Source organism: Mus musculus, chromosome 13 (assembly GCF_000001635.26).
Source record: "Mus musculus strain C57BL/6J chromosome 13, GRCm38.p6 C57BL/6J".
NCBI lineage: Eukaryota > Metazoa > Chordata > Mammalia > Rodentia > Muridae > Mus > Mus musculus.
Genome location: NC_000079.6, coordinates 10,594,282 through 10,612,146, shown reverse-complemented (window position 1 = coordinate 10,612,146; position 17,865 = coordinate 10,594,282). Strand labels below are relative to the sequence as shown.

The window sequence follows — 17,865 nt, the reverse complement described above, 5'->3', positions numbered from 1 at the left end:
CACCCAGAAGGTCCTCACAGGACCCTCCACAGGATCTTAAGATTTCTGATGAGTGGAACACAACTTCTGCCAGGAGGCAGGTTCAAACACCAGATATCTGGGCACCTTCCCTGCAAGAGGAGAGCTTGCCTGCAGAGAGTACTCTGACCACTGAAACTAAGGATAGAGCTAGTCTCCCAGGTCTGCTGATAGAGGCTAACATAATCACCAGAGGAACAAGCTCTAACCAGAGACAACTATAACAACTAGCTCCAGAGAATACCAGATGGCAAAAGGTAAATGTAAGAATCCTACTAACAGAAATCAAGACCACTCACCATCATCAGAACGCAGCACTCCCACCCCACCTAGTCCTGGGCACCCCAACACAACTGAAAAGCTAGACCCGGATTTAAAAGCTTATCTCATGATGATGGTAGAGGACATCAAAAAGGACTTTAATAACTCACTTAAAGAAATACAGGAGAACACTGATAAAGAGTTACAAGTCCTTAAAGAAAAACAGGAAAACACAATCAAACAGGTAGAAGTCCTTAAAGAAAAACAGGAAAACACATCCAAACAGGTGATGGAAATGAACAAAACCATACTAGAACTAAAAAGGGAAGTAGACACAATAAAGAAAACCCAAAGTGAGGCAATGCTGGAGATAGAAACCCTAGGAAAGAAATCTGGAACCATAGATTCGAGCATCAGCAACAGAATACAAGACATTGAAGAGAGAATTTCAGGTGCAGAAGATTCCATAGAGAACATCGGCACAACAATCAAAGAAAATACAAAACGCAAAAGGATCCTAACTCAAAACATCCAGGAAATATAGGACACAATGAGAAGACCAAACCTACGGATAATAGGAGTTGATGACAATGAAGATTTTCAACTTAAAGGACCAGCAAATATCTTCAACAAACTTATAGAAGAAAACTTCCCAAACCTAAAGAAAGGCATGCCCATGATCATACAAGTAGCCTACAGAACTCCAAATAGACTGGACCAGAAAAGAAATAACTCCCGAAACATAATAATCAGAACAACAAATCCACTAAATAAAGATAGAATATTAAAAGCAGTAAGGGAGAAAGGTCAAGTAACATATAAAGGCAGGCCTATAAAAATTACACCAGACTTTTCACCAGGGACTATGAAAGCCAGAAGATCCTGGACAGATGTTATACAGACACCAAGAGAACACAAATGCCAGCCCAGGCTACTATACCCAGCCAAACTCTCAATTACCATAGATGGAGAAACCAAAGTATTCCATGACAAAACCAAATTCACACATTATCTTTCCACAAATCCAGCCAATTCCAACTCAATTCTTCAACGAATTAGAAAGAGCAATCTGCAAATTCATCTGGAATAACAAAAAACCTAGGATAGCAAAAACTCTTCTCAAGGATAAAAGGACCTCTGGTGGAATCACCATGCTTGACCTAAAGCTTTACTACAGAGCAATTGTGATAAAAACTGCATGGTACTGGTATAATGACAGAAAGGTAGACCAATGGAATAGAATTGAAGACCCAGAAATGAACCCACACAACTATGGTCACTTGATCTTCGACAAGGGAGCTAAAACCATCCAGTGGAAGAAAGACAGCACTTTCAACAAATGGTGCTGGCACAACTGGTTGTTAACATGTAGAAGAATGTGAATCGATCCATTCCTATCTCCTTGTACTCAGGTCAAATCTAAGTGGATCAAGGAACTTCACATAAAACCAGAGACACTGAAACTTATAGAGGAGAAAGTGGGGGACAGCCTCTAAGATATGGCCACAGGGGAAATTTTCCTGAATAGAACAGCAATGGTTTGTGCTGTAAGATCGAGAATTGACAAATGGGACCTCATGAAACTTCAAAGCTTCTAGATGCTCTTGAAAAAAAGGAAGAAAATTCACCCAAGAGGAGTAGATGGCAGGAAACAATCAAACTCAAGGGCAAAATCAACCAAGTGGAAACAAGAAGAACTATTCAAAGAATTAACCAAACGAGGAGTTGGTTCTTCGAGAAAATCAACAAGATAGTAAAACCCTTAGCTAGACTAACTAGAGGGCACTTCTAGCTTTAATAAAAAATATTAAAAAAAAAAAAAACACAAACCAAAAAAAAAAAGAAGATTTTCCCTGTCTTTCACCTCAATTCCTCTGTGTAAAGCTTTCTAATACATACTGCCTTCACTTCCAAACATGAACACTTCTTTTTCTAATTTTTAATATTTTTTATTACGTATTTTCCTCAATTACATTTCCAATGCTATCCCAAAAGTCCCCCATACACTCTCCCCTCCCCAATTCCCTCCCCACCCATTCTCATTTTTTTGGCCCTGGCGTTCCCCTGTACTGGGGCATATAAAGTTTGTGTGTCCAATGGGCCTCTCTTTCCAGTGATGGCCAACTAGGCCATCTTTTATTACATATGCAGCTAGAGTCAAGAGCTCTGGGGTACTGGTTAGTTCATAATGTTGTTCCACCTATAGGGTTACAGATCCCTTCAGCTCCTTGGGTACTTTCTCTAGCTCTTCCATTGGGAGCCCTGTGATCCATCCACTAGCTGACTGTGAGCATCCACTTCTGTGTTTGCTAGGCCCCGGCCTAGTCTCACAAGAGACAGCTATATCAGGGTCCTTTCAGCAAAATCTTGCTAGTGTATGCAATGGTGTCAGCGTTTGGAGGCTGATTATGGGATGGATCCCTGGATATGGCAGTCTCTAGATGGTCCATCCTTTTGTCTCAGCTCCTTCTTGTCAAGCTAGCAATGGTCTTCTGTCATCTCCTCCATCCTCTCCTCTCATATGCTTTATATAGTCACACCTCTAATGATTTGGTCTTAAGTAGTTCTGGAACTTTAGAATCCTTACATCATAAACTCTCATGATCAGATCCAATCCCTACTGCCTTTGAGGTTTCCTAGTTGATCTATTATGACGTCTCCATAGTCACAACCCTTGGAATTTTTTTTTTTTTACATTTTATTAAGTGACTTTTTTTTCCATTTTTTATTAGGTATTTAGCTCATTTACATTTCCAATGCTATACCAAAAGTCCCCCATACCCACCCACCCCCACTCCCCTGCCCACCCACTCCCCCTTTTTGGCCCTGGTGTTCCCCTGTACTGGGGCATATAAAGTTTGCAAGTCCAATGGGCCTCTCTTTCCAGTGATGGCCGACTAGGCCATCTTTTGATATATATGCAGCTAGAGTCAAGAGCTCCAGGGTACTGGTTAGTTCATAATGTTGTTCCACCTATATGGTTGAAGATCCCTTTAGCTCCTTGGCTACTTTCTCTAGCTCCTCCATTGGGAGCCCTGTGATCCATCCATTAGCTGACTGTGAGCATCCACTTCTGTGTTTGCTAGGCCCCGGCATAGTCTCACAAGAGACAGCTACATCTGGGTCCTTTCAATAAAATTTTGCTAGTGTATGCAATGGTGTCAGTGTTTGGATGCTGATTATGGGGTGGATCCCTGGATATGGCAGTCACTACATGGTCCATCCTTTCATCTCAGCTCCAAACTTTGTCTCTGTAACTCCTTCCATGGGTGTTTTGTTCCCAATTCTAAGGAGGGGCATAGTGTCCACACTTCAGTCTTCATTCTTCTTGAGTTTCATGTGTTTAGCAAATTGTATCTTATATCTTGGGTATCCTAGGTTTGGGGCTAATATCCACTTATCAGTGAGTACATATTGTGTGAGTTTCTTTGTGAATGTGTTACCTCACTCAGGATGATGCCCTCCAGGTCCATCCATTTGGCTACAAATTTCATAAATTCATTATTTTTAATAGTTGAGTAGTACTCCATTGTGTAGATGTACCACATTTTCTGTATCCATTCCTCTGTTGAGGGGGCATCTGGGTTCTTTCCAGCTTCTGGCTATTATAAATAAGGCTGCTATGAACATAGTGGAGCATGTGTCCTTCTTAACCGTTGGGCATCTTATGGATATATGCCCAGGAGAGGTATTGCTGGATCCTCCGGTAGTACAATGTCCAATTTTTTGAGGAACCGCCAGACTGATTTCCAGAGTGGTTGTACAAGCCTGCAATCACACCAACAATGGAGGAGTGTTCCTCTTTCTCCACATCCACGCCAGCATCTGCTGTCACCTGAATTTTTCATCTTAGCCATTCTGACTGGTGTGAGGTGGAATCTCAGGGTTGTTTTGATTTGCATTTCCCTGATGATTAAGGATGTTGAACATTTTTTCAGGTGTTTCTCTGCCATTCGGTATTCCTCAGGTGAGAATTCTTTGTTCAGTTCTGAGCCCCATTTTTTAATGGGGTTATTTGATTTTCTGAAGTCCACCTTCTTGAGTTCTTTATATATGTTGGATATTAGTCCCCTATCTGATTTAGGATAGGTAATGATCCTTTCCCAATCTTTTGGTGGTCTTTTTGTCTTACTGACGGTGTCTTTTGCCTTGCAGAAACTTTGGTGTTTCATTAGGTCCCATTTGTCAATTCTCGATCTTACAGTACAAGCCATTACTGTTCTGTTCAGGAATTTTTCCCCTGTGCCCATATCTTCAAGGCTTTTCCCCACTTTCTCCTCTATAAGTTTCAGTGTCTCTGGTTTTATGTGAAGTTCCTTGATCCACTTAGATTTGACCTTAGTACAAGGAGATAAGTATGGATCAATCCGCATTCTTCTTCATGATAACAACCAGTTGTGCCAGCACCAATTGTTGAAAATGCTGTCTTTCTTCCACTGGATGGTTTTAGCTCCCTTGTCGAAGATCAAGTGACCATAGGTGTGTGGGTTCATTTCTGGGTCTTCAATTCTATTCCATTGGTCTACTTGTCTGTCTCTATACCAGTACCATGCAGTTTTTATCACAATTGCTCTGTAGTAAAGCTTTAGGTCTGGCATGGTGATTCCACCAGAAATTCTTTTATCCTTGAGAAGACTTTTTGCTATCCTAGGTTTTTTGTTATTCCAGACGAATTTGCAAATTGCTCCTTCCAATTCGTTGAGGAATTGAGTTGGAATTTTGATGGGGATTGCATTGAATCTGTAGATTGCTTTTGGCAAGATAGCCATTTTTACAATGTTGATCCTGCCAATCCATGAGCATGGGAGATCTTTCCATCTTCTGAGATCTTCTTTAATTTCTTTCTTCAGAGATTTGAAGTTTTTATCATACAGATCTTTCACTTCCTTAGTTAGAGTCACGCCAAGGTATTTTATATTATTTGTGACTATTGAGAAGGGTGTTGTTTCCCTAATTTCATTCTCAGCCTGTTTATTCTTTGTATAGAGAAAGGCCATTGACTTGTTTGAGTTTATTTTATATCCAGCTACTTCACAGAAGCTGTTTATCAGGTTTAGGAGTTCTCTGGTAGAATTTTTAGGGTCACTTATATATACTATCATATCATCTGCAAAAAGTGATATTTTGACTTCTTCCTTTCCAATTTGTATCCCCTTGATCTCCTTTTGTTGTCAAATTGCTCTGGCTAATACTTCAAGTACTATGTTGAAAAGGTAGGGAGAAAGAGGGCAGCCTTGCCTACTCCCTGATTTTAGTGGGATTGCTTCCAGCTTCTCTCCATTTACTTTGATGTTGGCTACTGGTTTGCTGTAGATTGCTTTTATCATGTTTAGGTATGGGCCTTGAATTCCTGATCTTTCCAAAACTTTTATCATGAATGGGTGTTGGATCTTGTCAAATGCTTTTTCTGCATCTAACGAGATGATCATGTGGTTTTTGTCTTTGAGTTTGTTTATATAATGGATTACATTGATGGATTTTCGTATATTAAACCATCCCTGTATCCCTGGAATAAAACCTACTTAATCAGGATGGATGATTGCTTTAATATGTTCTTGGATTCGGTTAGCGAGAATTTTATTGAGGATTTTTGCATCGATATTCATAAGAGAAATTGGTCTGAAGTTCTCTAACTTTGTGGGGTCTTTCTGTGGTTTAGGTATCAGAGTAATAGTGGCTTCATAAAATGAGTTGGGTAGAGTACCTTCTACTTCTATTTTGTGAAATAGTTTGTGCAGAACTGGAATTAGATCTTCTTTGAAGGTCTGATAGAACTCTGCACTAAACCCGTCTGGTCCTGGGCTTTTTTTTTGGCTTGGAGACTATTAATAACTACTTCTATTTCTTTAGGTGATATGTGACTGTTTAGATGGTCAACTTGATCCAGATTCAACTTTGCTACCTGGTATCTGTCCAGAAATTTGTCCATTTCGTCCAATTTTTCCAGTTTTGTTGAGTATAGCCTTTTGTTGAAGGATCTGATGGTGTTTTGGATTTCTTCAGGATCTGTTGTTATGTCTCCCTTTTCTTTTCTGATTTTGTTAATTAGGATTTTGTCCCTGTGCCCTTTAGTGTGTCTAGCTAAGGGTTTATCTATCTTGTTGATTTTCTCAAAGAACCAACTCCTCCTTTGGTTAATTCTTTGAATAGTTCTTCTTGTTTCCACTTGGTTGATTTCACCCCTGAGTTTGATTATTTCCTGCCATCTACTCCTCTTGGGTGAATTTGCTTCCTTTTTTTCTAGAGCTTTTAGAGGTGTTGTCAAGCTGCTAGTATGTGCTCTCTCCCGTTTCTTCTTGGAGGCACTCAGAGCTATGAGTTTCCCTCTTAGAAATGCTTTCATTGTGTCCCATAGGTTTGGGTACGTCGTGGCTTCATTTTCATTAAACTCTAAAAAGTCTTTAATTTCTTTCTTTATTCCTTCCTTGACCAAGGTATCATTGAGAAGAGTGTTGTTCAGTTTCCACGTGAATGTTGGCTTTCCGTTATTTATGTTGTTATTGAAGATCAGTCTTAGGCCATGGTGGTCTGATAGGATACATGGGACAATTTCAATATTTTTGTATCTTTTGAGGCCTGTTTTGTGACCAATTATATGGTCAATTTTGGAGAAGGTCCCGTGAGGTGCTGAGAAGAAGGTATATCCTTTTGTTTTAGGATAAAAGGTTCTGTAGATATATGTCAGATCCATTTGTTTCATAACTTCTGTTAGTTTCACTGTGTCCCTGTTTAGTTTCTGTTTCCAAGATCTGTCCATTGATGAAAGTGGTGTGTTGAAGTCTCCCACTATTATTGTGTGAGGTGCAACGTATGCTTTGAGCTTTACTAAGGTGTCTTTAATGAATGTGGCTGCCCTTGCATTTGGAGCGCAGATATTCAGAATTGTGAGTTCCTCTTGGAGGATTTTACCTTTGATGAGTATGAAGTGTCCCTCCTTGTCTTTTTTGAAAACTTTGGGTTGGAAGTCGATTTTATCCGATATTAAAATGGCTACTCCAGCTTGTTTCTTCAGACCATTTGCTTGGAAAATTGTTTTCCAGCCTTTCACTCTGAGGTAGTGTCTGTCTTTTTCCCTGAGATGGGTTTCCTGTAAGCAGCAGAATGTTGGGTCCTGTTTGTGTAGCCAGTCTGTTAATTTATGTCTTTTTATTGGGGAGTTGAGACCATTGATATTAAGGATATTAAGGAAAAGTAATTGTTGCTTCCTGTTATTTTTGTTGTTAAAGTTGGCATTCTGTTCTTGTGGCTGTCTTCTTTTAGTTTTGTTGAGGGATTATCTTCTTTTTTTTTTTCTAGGTCATGGTTGTCGTCCTTGTATTGGTTTTTTTCTGTTATTATCCTTTGAAGGGCTGGATTCGTGGAGAGATAATGGGTGAATTTAGTTTTGTCGTGGAATACTTTGGTTTCTCCATCTATGGTAATTGAGAGTTTGACTGGGTATAGTAGCCTGGGCTGGAATTTGTGTTCTCTTAGTATCTGTATAACATCTGTCTAGGCTCTTCTGTCTTTCATAGTCTCTGGTGAAAAATCTGGTGTAATTCTGACAGGCTTGCCTTTATATGTTATTTGACCTTTTTCCCTTACTGCTTGTAGTATTCTATCTTTATTTAGTGCATTTGATGTTCTGATTATTATGTGTCGGGAGGAATTTTTTTTCTGGTCCAGTCTATTTGGAGTTCTGTAGGCTTCTTGTATGTTCATGGGCATCTCTTTCTTTAGATTTGGGAAGTTTTCTTCAATAATTTTGTTGAAGATGTTTGCTGGTCCTTTGAGTTGAAAATCTTCATTCTCATCCACTCCTATTATGCATAGGTTTGGTCTTCTCATTGTGTCCTGGTTTTCCTGGATGTTTTGAGTTAGGATCTTTTTGCATTTTCCATTTTCTTTGATTGTTGTGCCGATGTTCTCTATGGAATCTTCTGCACCTGAGATTCTCTCTTCCATCTCTTGTATTCTGTTGCTTATGCTGGCATCTATGGTTCCAGATTTCTTTCCTATGGTTTCTATCTCCAGCGTTGCCTCACTTTGGGTTTTCTTTATTGTGTCTACTTCCCTTTTTAGGTCTAGTATGGTTTTGTTCATTTCTATCACCTGTTTCGATGTGTTTTCCTGTTTTTCTATAAGGACTTCTACCTGTTTGGTTGTGTTTTCCTGTTTTTCTTTAAGGACTTGTAACTCTTTAGCAGTGTTCTCCTGTATTTCCTTAAGTGAGTTATTAAATTCCTTCTTTATGTCCTCTGCCATCATCATGAGAAATGCTTTTAAATTCAGGTCTACCTTTTCAGGTGTGTTAGGATGTACTGGACTGGGCGAAGTGGGAGTGCTGGGTTCTGATGATGGTGTGTGGTCTTGGTTCCTGTTAGTAGGATTCTTACGTTTACCTTTTGCCATCTGGCAATCTCTGGAGTTAGTTGTTATAGTTGTCTTTGTTTAGAGATTGTTCCTCTGTTGCTTTTGTTACCCTCTATCAGCAGACGTGGGAGACTAGCTCTCTCCTCTGAGTTTCAGTGGTCAGAGCAGTCTCTGCAGGCAAGCTCTCCTCTTTCAGGGAAGGTGCACAGTTATCTGGTGTTTGGACCTCCTCCTGGCTGAAGATGAAGGCCCAAAACAGGATCTTTCCCAGAAGCTCTGTGGCTCTCGCCAGGAAGGTGGCCGGTTGTCTGGAGCCGAAGATGGCGCCGCCTCAGAAGCTCTCTGGCTCTCGCCTTTCCCAGAAACGGCTGGCCTCTGTATTCCACACCGTCACCCGTGCAGCCTGCCCTCAGCGGAGTCCTGGAGCCAAGGAGACTCCCGCCGCCAGGGCCTGAGGCACAAACCTTTTGGGCTGGCGGATCCCTGTGCACTCACCAGGAAGGTGGCCGGTTTTCTGGAGCCGAAGATGGCGCCGCCTCAGAAGCTCTGTGGCTCTCGCCAGGAAGGTGGCCGGTTGTCTGGAGCTGAAGATGGCGCTGCCTCAGAAGCTCTGTGGCTCTCGCCAGGAAGGTGGCCGGTTGTCTGGAGCTGAAGATGGCGCTGCCTCAGAAGCTCTGTGGCTCTCGCCAGGAAGGTGGCCGGTTGTCTGGAGCCGAAGATGGCGCCGCCTCTCCTAGGAAATTTTTATAACACTGGTTTGAGATTTTGGGTTGGCCTTCATCTATATTTATAACAATAATATATTTAGTGTTTAACATAATAGTTACTTGGTCTGCAACCAATCCTGATGCATTTTTATTATGAATGGCTGCAACTAATAACCTAAAGAATAACTTTAAAAAATGACAGCAATCCAAACATCAGCTCTTTTCACATTTCCATTTTCTGTTCCTCAATTTCCACTTTAGCAGCCTTAGAGGTGATGGCCATTCAATGAAAATCAGCGAACAAGTTTACTTAAAAAATAAGACAGTGAACAAGTTTATTTCTTTAATGAGATGCTATTCTGGAGGTAATTTGAGTTACATTTTTTTCTTTCTAATATGGAAAATCTGGTTAGATAGGATAATGAAATACTTCTGATGAAAAGAAATTATACATTAGATGAGGGCTTAAGTCTTAATATATAGTTTGTCTAGATTGCCTAATCTCCTAAAATACTGTTTTACATTAAATCAACACAAAGCAGTATAAATTGCTGTCATTGTGTTGATGTTAAGTGAGTTAAATACTTTATTACTGCCCCCCCCCTTCTTTCCCTCTGTGTGTGTCTGTCTCTCCTGATCAATAATGTCCTGGCCTTTGTTTGACCCTCTATTCATAACTTGACATTTTGAAGCATGACCCATTTTCAAACCTCAGATTTTATAGTCCAATTGTTTACTCAGGAATCAATTCACTTCCAGCCACCTCCCTAAATGACTGTATTATTTCTGACTTCATATAATGCTTAACCCATTTGAACCATAAAGACAGGAAGAAGTCTCATGCTATGACACAACAAATGCCTAAAACAAAAAAGACTTCATAATCTCAAGTATGAAGTCAATGAAAAATTCAATGAAACATACTTGCACAAATTAAGGAATATTAGTCCATGTCTGTCTGGTTTAGTTAAGGTAAGTAGTGCGTGCTAAAAATAAATATGTTTTCAGTTAGAAATCCTGTGATTATAGGAAATATAGATAGATAGAAACCTATAAAAATATACCTCTGAGTGTTCCAAATTTAGAAAACACTGGATTATGCTTTCTGAACAATGGCTAGTAAGTTGAAATTATTTCTTCCCAGAATGTAATGACTATACTCCATCATGTTCGAGCTAGTGATGGAATCTCTCCCCATGATATATGATGAACATTAGGTACCGTTATCTTCACGCCCTTAAAAAACTATTTAAAGTTATATTAAAAAGTGTGAGAAACATTTTTGGGTAATGGATACTACAAAAAGAAGCATTATGTAATTGATATTTTATCAGAATATTTAACACATATTATGAACATTTAGGATGGGCAGTCATGAATCTGAAAATCCCTAAGTTAATCAACTCTGAGCCTTCCTCTCTGCAGCTCTCTCATAAAACTGAAGACCTAGTTTGAAGTATCCTTTTGATAATGGAAATGTTATTAGTTTTTGATCCATAAAGATTACATTCAAATTCCAATTCCTCCCAGTTCCTTCCAGTTCTGTCTCTATTAATTTTTCGAGTTTTGATATCATCGTCTGTAAGCAGGAAATTCTACTGACCTCAGAGGGCTGCTTTACAAACACAAGCTATTTCAACTGACTCAATTCAACAAACATTTACTGATGTTTTTGTAAATGATCACCCAGTTAGAAGCTGGAGATAAAGAAATGAGAAAACCATAACCCCTGGCCTTAAGGGACTCATTGTTGTAAACTCCAGTTGCCATGTGTTGCCATGGGAATTGTCTCTGCACATATTCTTTTTCCATCTTCATGTACTACATTTCTTGTATCCCTTTGATCTTCCTCTGGCTGCTGGCTGCAAATTGTAACACCCTAATCAGGTCACTGCAGCTCTCTATGTCTCTAAATCAAATACCCTTGAGTATTGTGGGACCACAGGTAGCAAGCCAAGGTGTCTTTGTATCTGTTGTTTTTAAAACAGTCATGCCTCATGTAATGCCAAGCATGATTGAGAAATGTGTAGCTGGGCAGCTATGGTTATGTACACAGCTTTCACCTCTATTAAGAATACTCTTTGGTGATTAGCTTTCCCGACAATCAATGGATCTACTACCATTTCCCAAACTCCTTCAGCTGCTTTCCCATCAGCCCTCACAATCTTAACACTCCCTCTCACATCATGTAACTATAATTTTGCTGTTTTTAACCACCCAGTGCCGGCAGCCAATCGAATCCTGTAGTAGAGCCAAGCCTGTTCTTTCAGCATGTAAACCTTTTGTTCTGGTAGAGCTCAGTCTGATGCCAAGAGGGATTTGCTTCTACATTTGGTCTCCAATCAAAATAATTAAAACCTTCTCCCAAACTCAGAGTCCCTTCTTGCATTTCCCTTAGCTCTACAGTCTTCAAAGAGGCAAGTCCTCTAAAAGCTCATCTCTCTTTTCTGGTCTCTAAGATCAAGAAAGCAGTGGAATAGGGACATGTCTGACAGGTGAGCAGAAACATCACTGTTACCCCAACTCCAGGGTCATTAGCCACATTCATTTCTGTTTCCAGGTCAACCATCCACTGGGGGCTCCTTGTGATAATGTTAGTAATATTAGATTTTGGATTCATGTAACTCATGATAAAGAGAAAAAAATATGAGACTAAAGCAAGGAGAAATAACATTGTTCACAACATGATACTATTCTTCTGTAGTGTTTGGAGATCTGGCCCAGAACACAGGGGAGGTTGGCTATGCAGAGGGTACTCATCTTGCCTTTCATAGTAAGCATTTCCTCACAATGGGATTAGCAGAAGTGTTGAACCAAAAGAAGAAAGCAGGCATGAGGCAAATTAACAAAAGGACTGTGTTCTTATAAACACTATTAACTAACTCCTCAAAACAGAGCAGCAATCAAAATACATCTTTGACTAGTTGGGGTGTCAAAGAAATGGAGGAAGTTGCAAACATATAGTAATAAACAAAGCTGAGAATTCAGTGAAAAACTTTTGCTTTTAAGACATATGTTCAATGTCATACTAATGGTAAATGGCTATTTACTGAAATACCCACTATGTGTTAAGCTGTGACAACATTTGTTTCTTTAAGTCTTTTGTTTGTTTTGTCTTAGCTTCAGTTTATGTGTGGGGGATAAAGGCCAGAAGTTTCATAGTGAAAGTTAGGCCTTGCTGAGTAAAAGAAAATAAATGTTGAAGAAAAGCTGGAGGTGGACATCTGGCTTCCCAGGGCATTTGCTCTTAGGATGACCTTAAGTAACTCTAGAAGATCCTTCTCCTTCCCCAAAATGCAGAAGTCATCTGTATTTTGAAGTACTCCCAGCTGGCCAGAACATGAGCTTTCAATGTCTGAGGATGCATGTTTGACTTGTTATAGACCCAGTGCATGCAGTTAATATTCCCTTGTTAGCAACACAGTGTGGTGCTACCATGTTCTAGTTTCCTTTCTGATGCTGCAATGAAGAGAACACTCTTAACAGAAGAAACTTAGGGGAGAAAACAGTTTATTTCAGTGTACAGGACGCATTCTGTCACCGAGGGAAGTCAGGGAAGAAATTCAAGCAGAACCTTGAGGCTGAAGCCATGCCAGCTTCCTTTCGAAGCCCAGGACTATCATCTCACCAGTGGTGACACCCACAGTGTTCTGGACCCTTCTTCATCAATTAATTATCAGGCCATTCCTCCACAGGCCAATTTTATCTGGGCAATGCCTTCATTGAGACTCCCTCCTCAAGTGGCCATAGACTATGTCAGACTAACAGCTACAATGAAGAAGTCATATAGATTCCAAGATACAGTTCATTAACTTGGTATGTCATAAAAATGTAATATTAATTGATTTATTTTCTCTACTTTTCCATGTCATGTGAATGCCAAATCTCTTTTTAATGGAATTTACCTAGACTACCTCAGTAAATTAGTATAGGAGCAGATACCAGCAAGGCTTTTTTTATGGTACTAAGAACAAAAGAAAAGAGTAATAAGAACCCTCAATAAAAATATTATACATATTTTGTAACAGTGATTTAGAGCTAGAAAACAGCCCAAATATTATCAAATAGTTTCCACGGCATTTCTCGTCTCTCCCATGGAAATAGCATAGTTGTTTTCCTTAGAATTACTTTACCTCTTCCATGGATCTTACAAAATTAGGGGTAAAGTCACCAAGGAAAGACAACTAAAGTGAGATTTGCTGATGGAATTAAAAAAGGTTAAGAATGCTATGTGACACTAACCATCCAGAGTCCTACACATTCTTCCCAAATAAGGAGAAATGGCCAAACGACAGAGATTTCCCAGGCAGCCTAGGTAACAGTGATGGACCAATTACTACATCCTAACTCAGCATAGCCCGTGAATCAGACAGTGTCCAGCCAGGTGACCCCTTCTCAAATGCCCATCAATCTTGGGATTATGAAGTTCAATAAACTGTTCCTTATGCCTCTGAATTACCTCATATCAACAATATATTATGACCTTCCTTGCACTTCTGTATTTAAACATAAGAGCACACTACACGTGACTTCCTTCTGCCATTCTGCATGCTGTCGACATCCCTACTAACAAATGTGGGACTTGAAGCACACCCTTCATAAGCATTGTTCTATCTTCCGGTGGGAGATGAGGGTCTTTCTCAGATGGCACATGTAGACTAATAATGACAAAACAGCTAACACCACTCAACCCTCTTGGTGTGATGGAGCATAAAATAACCTGCACCTATGAAGTGCAGGTTTTCCTCTGTATGCAGGTGAGGCAATGTACATGTCTCAAACAGTAAGTATCCCAGCCAACCAAGTTCTCTCTCTCTCTCTCTCTCTCTCTCTCTCTCTCTCTCTCTCTTTCATACACACACACACACACACACACACACACCACAGACTCCTTGTCACTGAGTCTCTCTGACAATCAAAAAAGACTCTTGACTTTACTTGGTGCTTTCTCTGGAATCTCTTTTCTCTCTGCTCATTCTGTTACCCATTCTCACTCCTTGTGAAAAGTTACCCTCCTCTGAATCATTTGGTTAGTGGCAGAAGAGGATACAGATGTCCTTCTAGATAGAACTAGATAGTAGTTGCACAAGGAAAATATTAATTGCTATGGGAAATAAATTCAGTTTTTGCTTGCAGAAAAGATACGTGGGATTTTCCATTTTCATATTTCTTTGAAGGAACATAAAAAATGCATAGATTATGATCCCTGGTGTGAGCATACTGACACACGATAAATACCTACCTTTGTTCTGGTTACAGTGCATGCAATGTTATTTAAATGGTAAAGGTTTTCTGTGATTGTTCAGCAATGATTGTGGGGCCTTTAAAATCACACCTGAATATACAATTCCTCAAGCTCATAAATTGTTCATTTTCATTATTATTAATTATTATTATTATGTCTCCTCTTATACGCATCCCACCTCGATTATGGACATCTCCCCGGAAGAGGGAAGAGCCTGAAAGGAGTCTATGGTTATTCACCTGTTTACTGAATCCACCTCTTGAGGGTTGAAAGGGCTTGAACGGGAAGTCCCACCCAAAGGTACATATGCATTTCACCCTGGGTCTCAGCCTGTGCTGGGCTACTGGGAGGATAGAGAACTTAGGGGGAGTTGGAGAAGTTTGGGGACATGAGGACCAGCTAGGAGAAGTAGATTGCTAGACACAAGAATTAAGGTTTAGATCCCCTTCCAGTTCCTGCCCCAGCTTCCTGCCTACTGAGCCACCAAGATGTGAACAAATATCACTGTGAACTTCCATGGCCATGGGCAAACCCACACAGGTCACCATCTTCCTATATCATGGTGGACTGCAACCTCAAATTGAGTCAAAATAAGCCCCTCTTACCTTCAGTTCTTTTTTTTTTTTTGGTTGATTGGTTTCTTGGTTTTTGGTTTTGGTTTTGTTTGTTTGTTTGTTTGTTTTTGTTTTTTGTTTTGCCTCACAGTGAGAAAAAACAAACTACCACAACGATTTAATTGACAGTTTTCTTATCTTTCAGATTTGGGAGACTGGAGATTAAAAACCATGTGGTGGATACTGTGAAAGGACTGGGTTATGTCTCTAGCCCTCCTTTTCTTTTGCTGACTATATTGATTGACACACTGTTCACCTACTATGAATCCTTATAACGTGCAACTGTTGGTGTTTTAGTATATCTATATTCATTACATTGTTACTGTCTAATGCTAGGTTAGTTTCTCTCCAAAGCTCTATACTTAATTAGCAGTCATGATGATTTTTTCTCTTGTCCAGGCCTTACCAATCAATAATCTTCTTTCTGAGTCTGGATTTGCATAGTCACACATTCCGTCCTGTTCCTTTCCTTACACAGTTCTTAAGTTTATTTTCTTGGTCACTTCCTGTGTTGCCCTTGAGGATTCAAGTCAGAGTCGTAGCTTCATTCGTGCAGGAAACACACATCACAAACCTCTCTGAGAAGAAAACCTGCTCAGTGTACGGCATGAGGACCAGTGTGATGTAAAGTTTCCTTGGACTAGTTGATTCATTTCAGCAAATGATGGGCCTCTAGGTATGATTTGAACTAATCAGTGTTGGGGCCACCTGTGCCTCATCACGACCCACTACTTGGAAACACCTGAGTGTTTATTAGAGGTCCAGAAAGCTGTGATGTGCGTCTCGGCTGCGGAATTAGACTTTGGAGGAGGGAGAGAGGGAATCTGATATCTGTCTGTCAACCCCCAGATTCTGTTCTTAAACAGTCTAACAGGTGCATCAGTCAGAGTCTCACCCTGCACTGAGGCATGGGAGTATAATATGAAGACATCATATCTGATCTAAGATGGTGTCAACACACTGAGTCTACACATCCAACGCATGACCTGGCAAATTGTGCAAAAGCATTTACAGAAATTTCACACTAATACTCCTGACCATCAACTATTTCCTCTCCCTATGTAATTCTCCATGAAAAAGGGGGTGTGGAGGGTTGGCTTGGCAGTTATTCCTACAGAAAAAAACAGGATTCAATGCTCAGCATCCTCATACGGTGGTTCACAACTGTAACTGACACACAGATGGTGCATGTATATACATGCAATGTATATACTATGTATATACAAATAAATAACAAGAAATTCTCCATAACCATTTTAGTGATCTTTCATTTTGTAAACAAATAATGTTTCTCACTGTGGCATTTTCACAAATATTTTCTTTTCTTGTGTTTTCCTCCCCCACTTCTCTTCTGCAACCTCACCTGCCTCCTTGCTAGGCTCCTTACTTTCCTAATACATCTGGTTATCCTTTTCTGTCTGATGTAGTCTATGTTGACTCCCAGACACACAGCTTCTAATGTCTTTCCCCTCTCTCCTAGCTCCCATTCATCACTGATTTCTCCACACATTAAAATTAAAATCAAGTTTCAGTGGATGATAGAAAGCAGGTTGTACACAAATACCAAGTGATACTATTTGTATTACATGCTGCCATGACATATTTTTAACTTACTTGAGCTCGCTCTCTCTCTCTCACACACACACACAACACTGCAATAACATTTTTATACTAATCTATGCATTCAAATTATCAATATGTTGTTGTTGCCTACATCTTATTGAAAGCAACAAAATAGCATAATTTGTAAACTGTCAAATTAATGGGAAAGAGTGAATACAGAAATATTAAGAGGATCAAACACTGTTAACAGGGAAGGATCCTGAAAAGGGAGAAATGAGATTGTTCTTTGGAACATGGAGGATGCTTGTGGGAAAAAGCAGCAAAGAGTGGGGTGGAGTTCTTAGTTGGGTAAAGTGCATAATTTGTTGATGACTACTAAAGAAAATTAAATAAAAAACTGGTCATGCGGCCTAGAGAATGGCTGAGCAGTTAAGAACACATTCTGCTCTTGCAGGTGACCAGACTCCTGTTCTCAGCACATATATTACCAAACTTACAAACACCTGTAACTCTAGCACCAAAGGCATCTAAAGCCCCCTTCTCTGCTTTGTGGACCCTGCACTTGTGTGCACAAACACAGACACGTGATTAAAAATAAAATCTAAAACAAACTCCAAACAAACAGTAGTAAAATAACAACTTAAATTAAAGAAAAATGACTCACCCCAAATTCTACTTTTTAAATAAAGTAAGTCAAAAGAAGTTGGAAATACAGATTTTATAATATAAATATTACTGGATGAAAATAGTTCAGTAATAATTTCAAACACACACAGAGAGATAACAGATGTATTTGCAGTAAATATCACAGTATCGTAGAGACAGAAATGTTGTCTAGTTGTTACTATTAATCAGTAAGGTGAGAAGTGAAACATAAAACCAAACCAACTCAATCATCTTCACAGAAACCAAGGACCTCCTTCCCCCAGCATCTTCAACTCAAAGCAAGGTCTCCAATAGCAAACAAACAAACAAACAAAAAAAGATGCAGGAGGGAGATGAAACATGAAAAACAAAAATTATTGTGGACCAGCAAGATGGTTCCATGGGTACAAAGCCTGAGGGTCTGAGTTTGATCCACAGAAACTGGGTATAGAAGGCGATT

General features: G+C 39.7%; 1 long non-coding RNA gene across 1 annotated transcript in view; it reads right to left on the bottom strand.

Moving 5' to 3' along the window:
- The window catches only part of Gm26861, a 314,369-nt gene that overhangs the window by 61,701 nt on the left and 234,803 nt on the right, over nucleotides 1-17,865 (bottom strand). Inside the window, exon 4 of the long non-coding RNA XR_001780860.2 lies at nucleotides 9,127-9,364. This is a non-coding gene — a long non-coding RNA (predicted gene, 26861). The remainder of the gene's footprint in view (nucleotides 1-9,126; nucleotides 9,365-17,865) is intronic.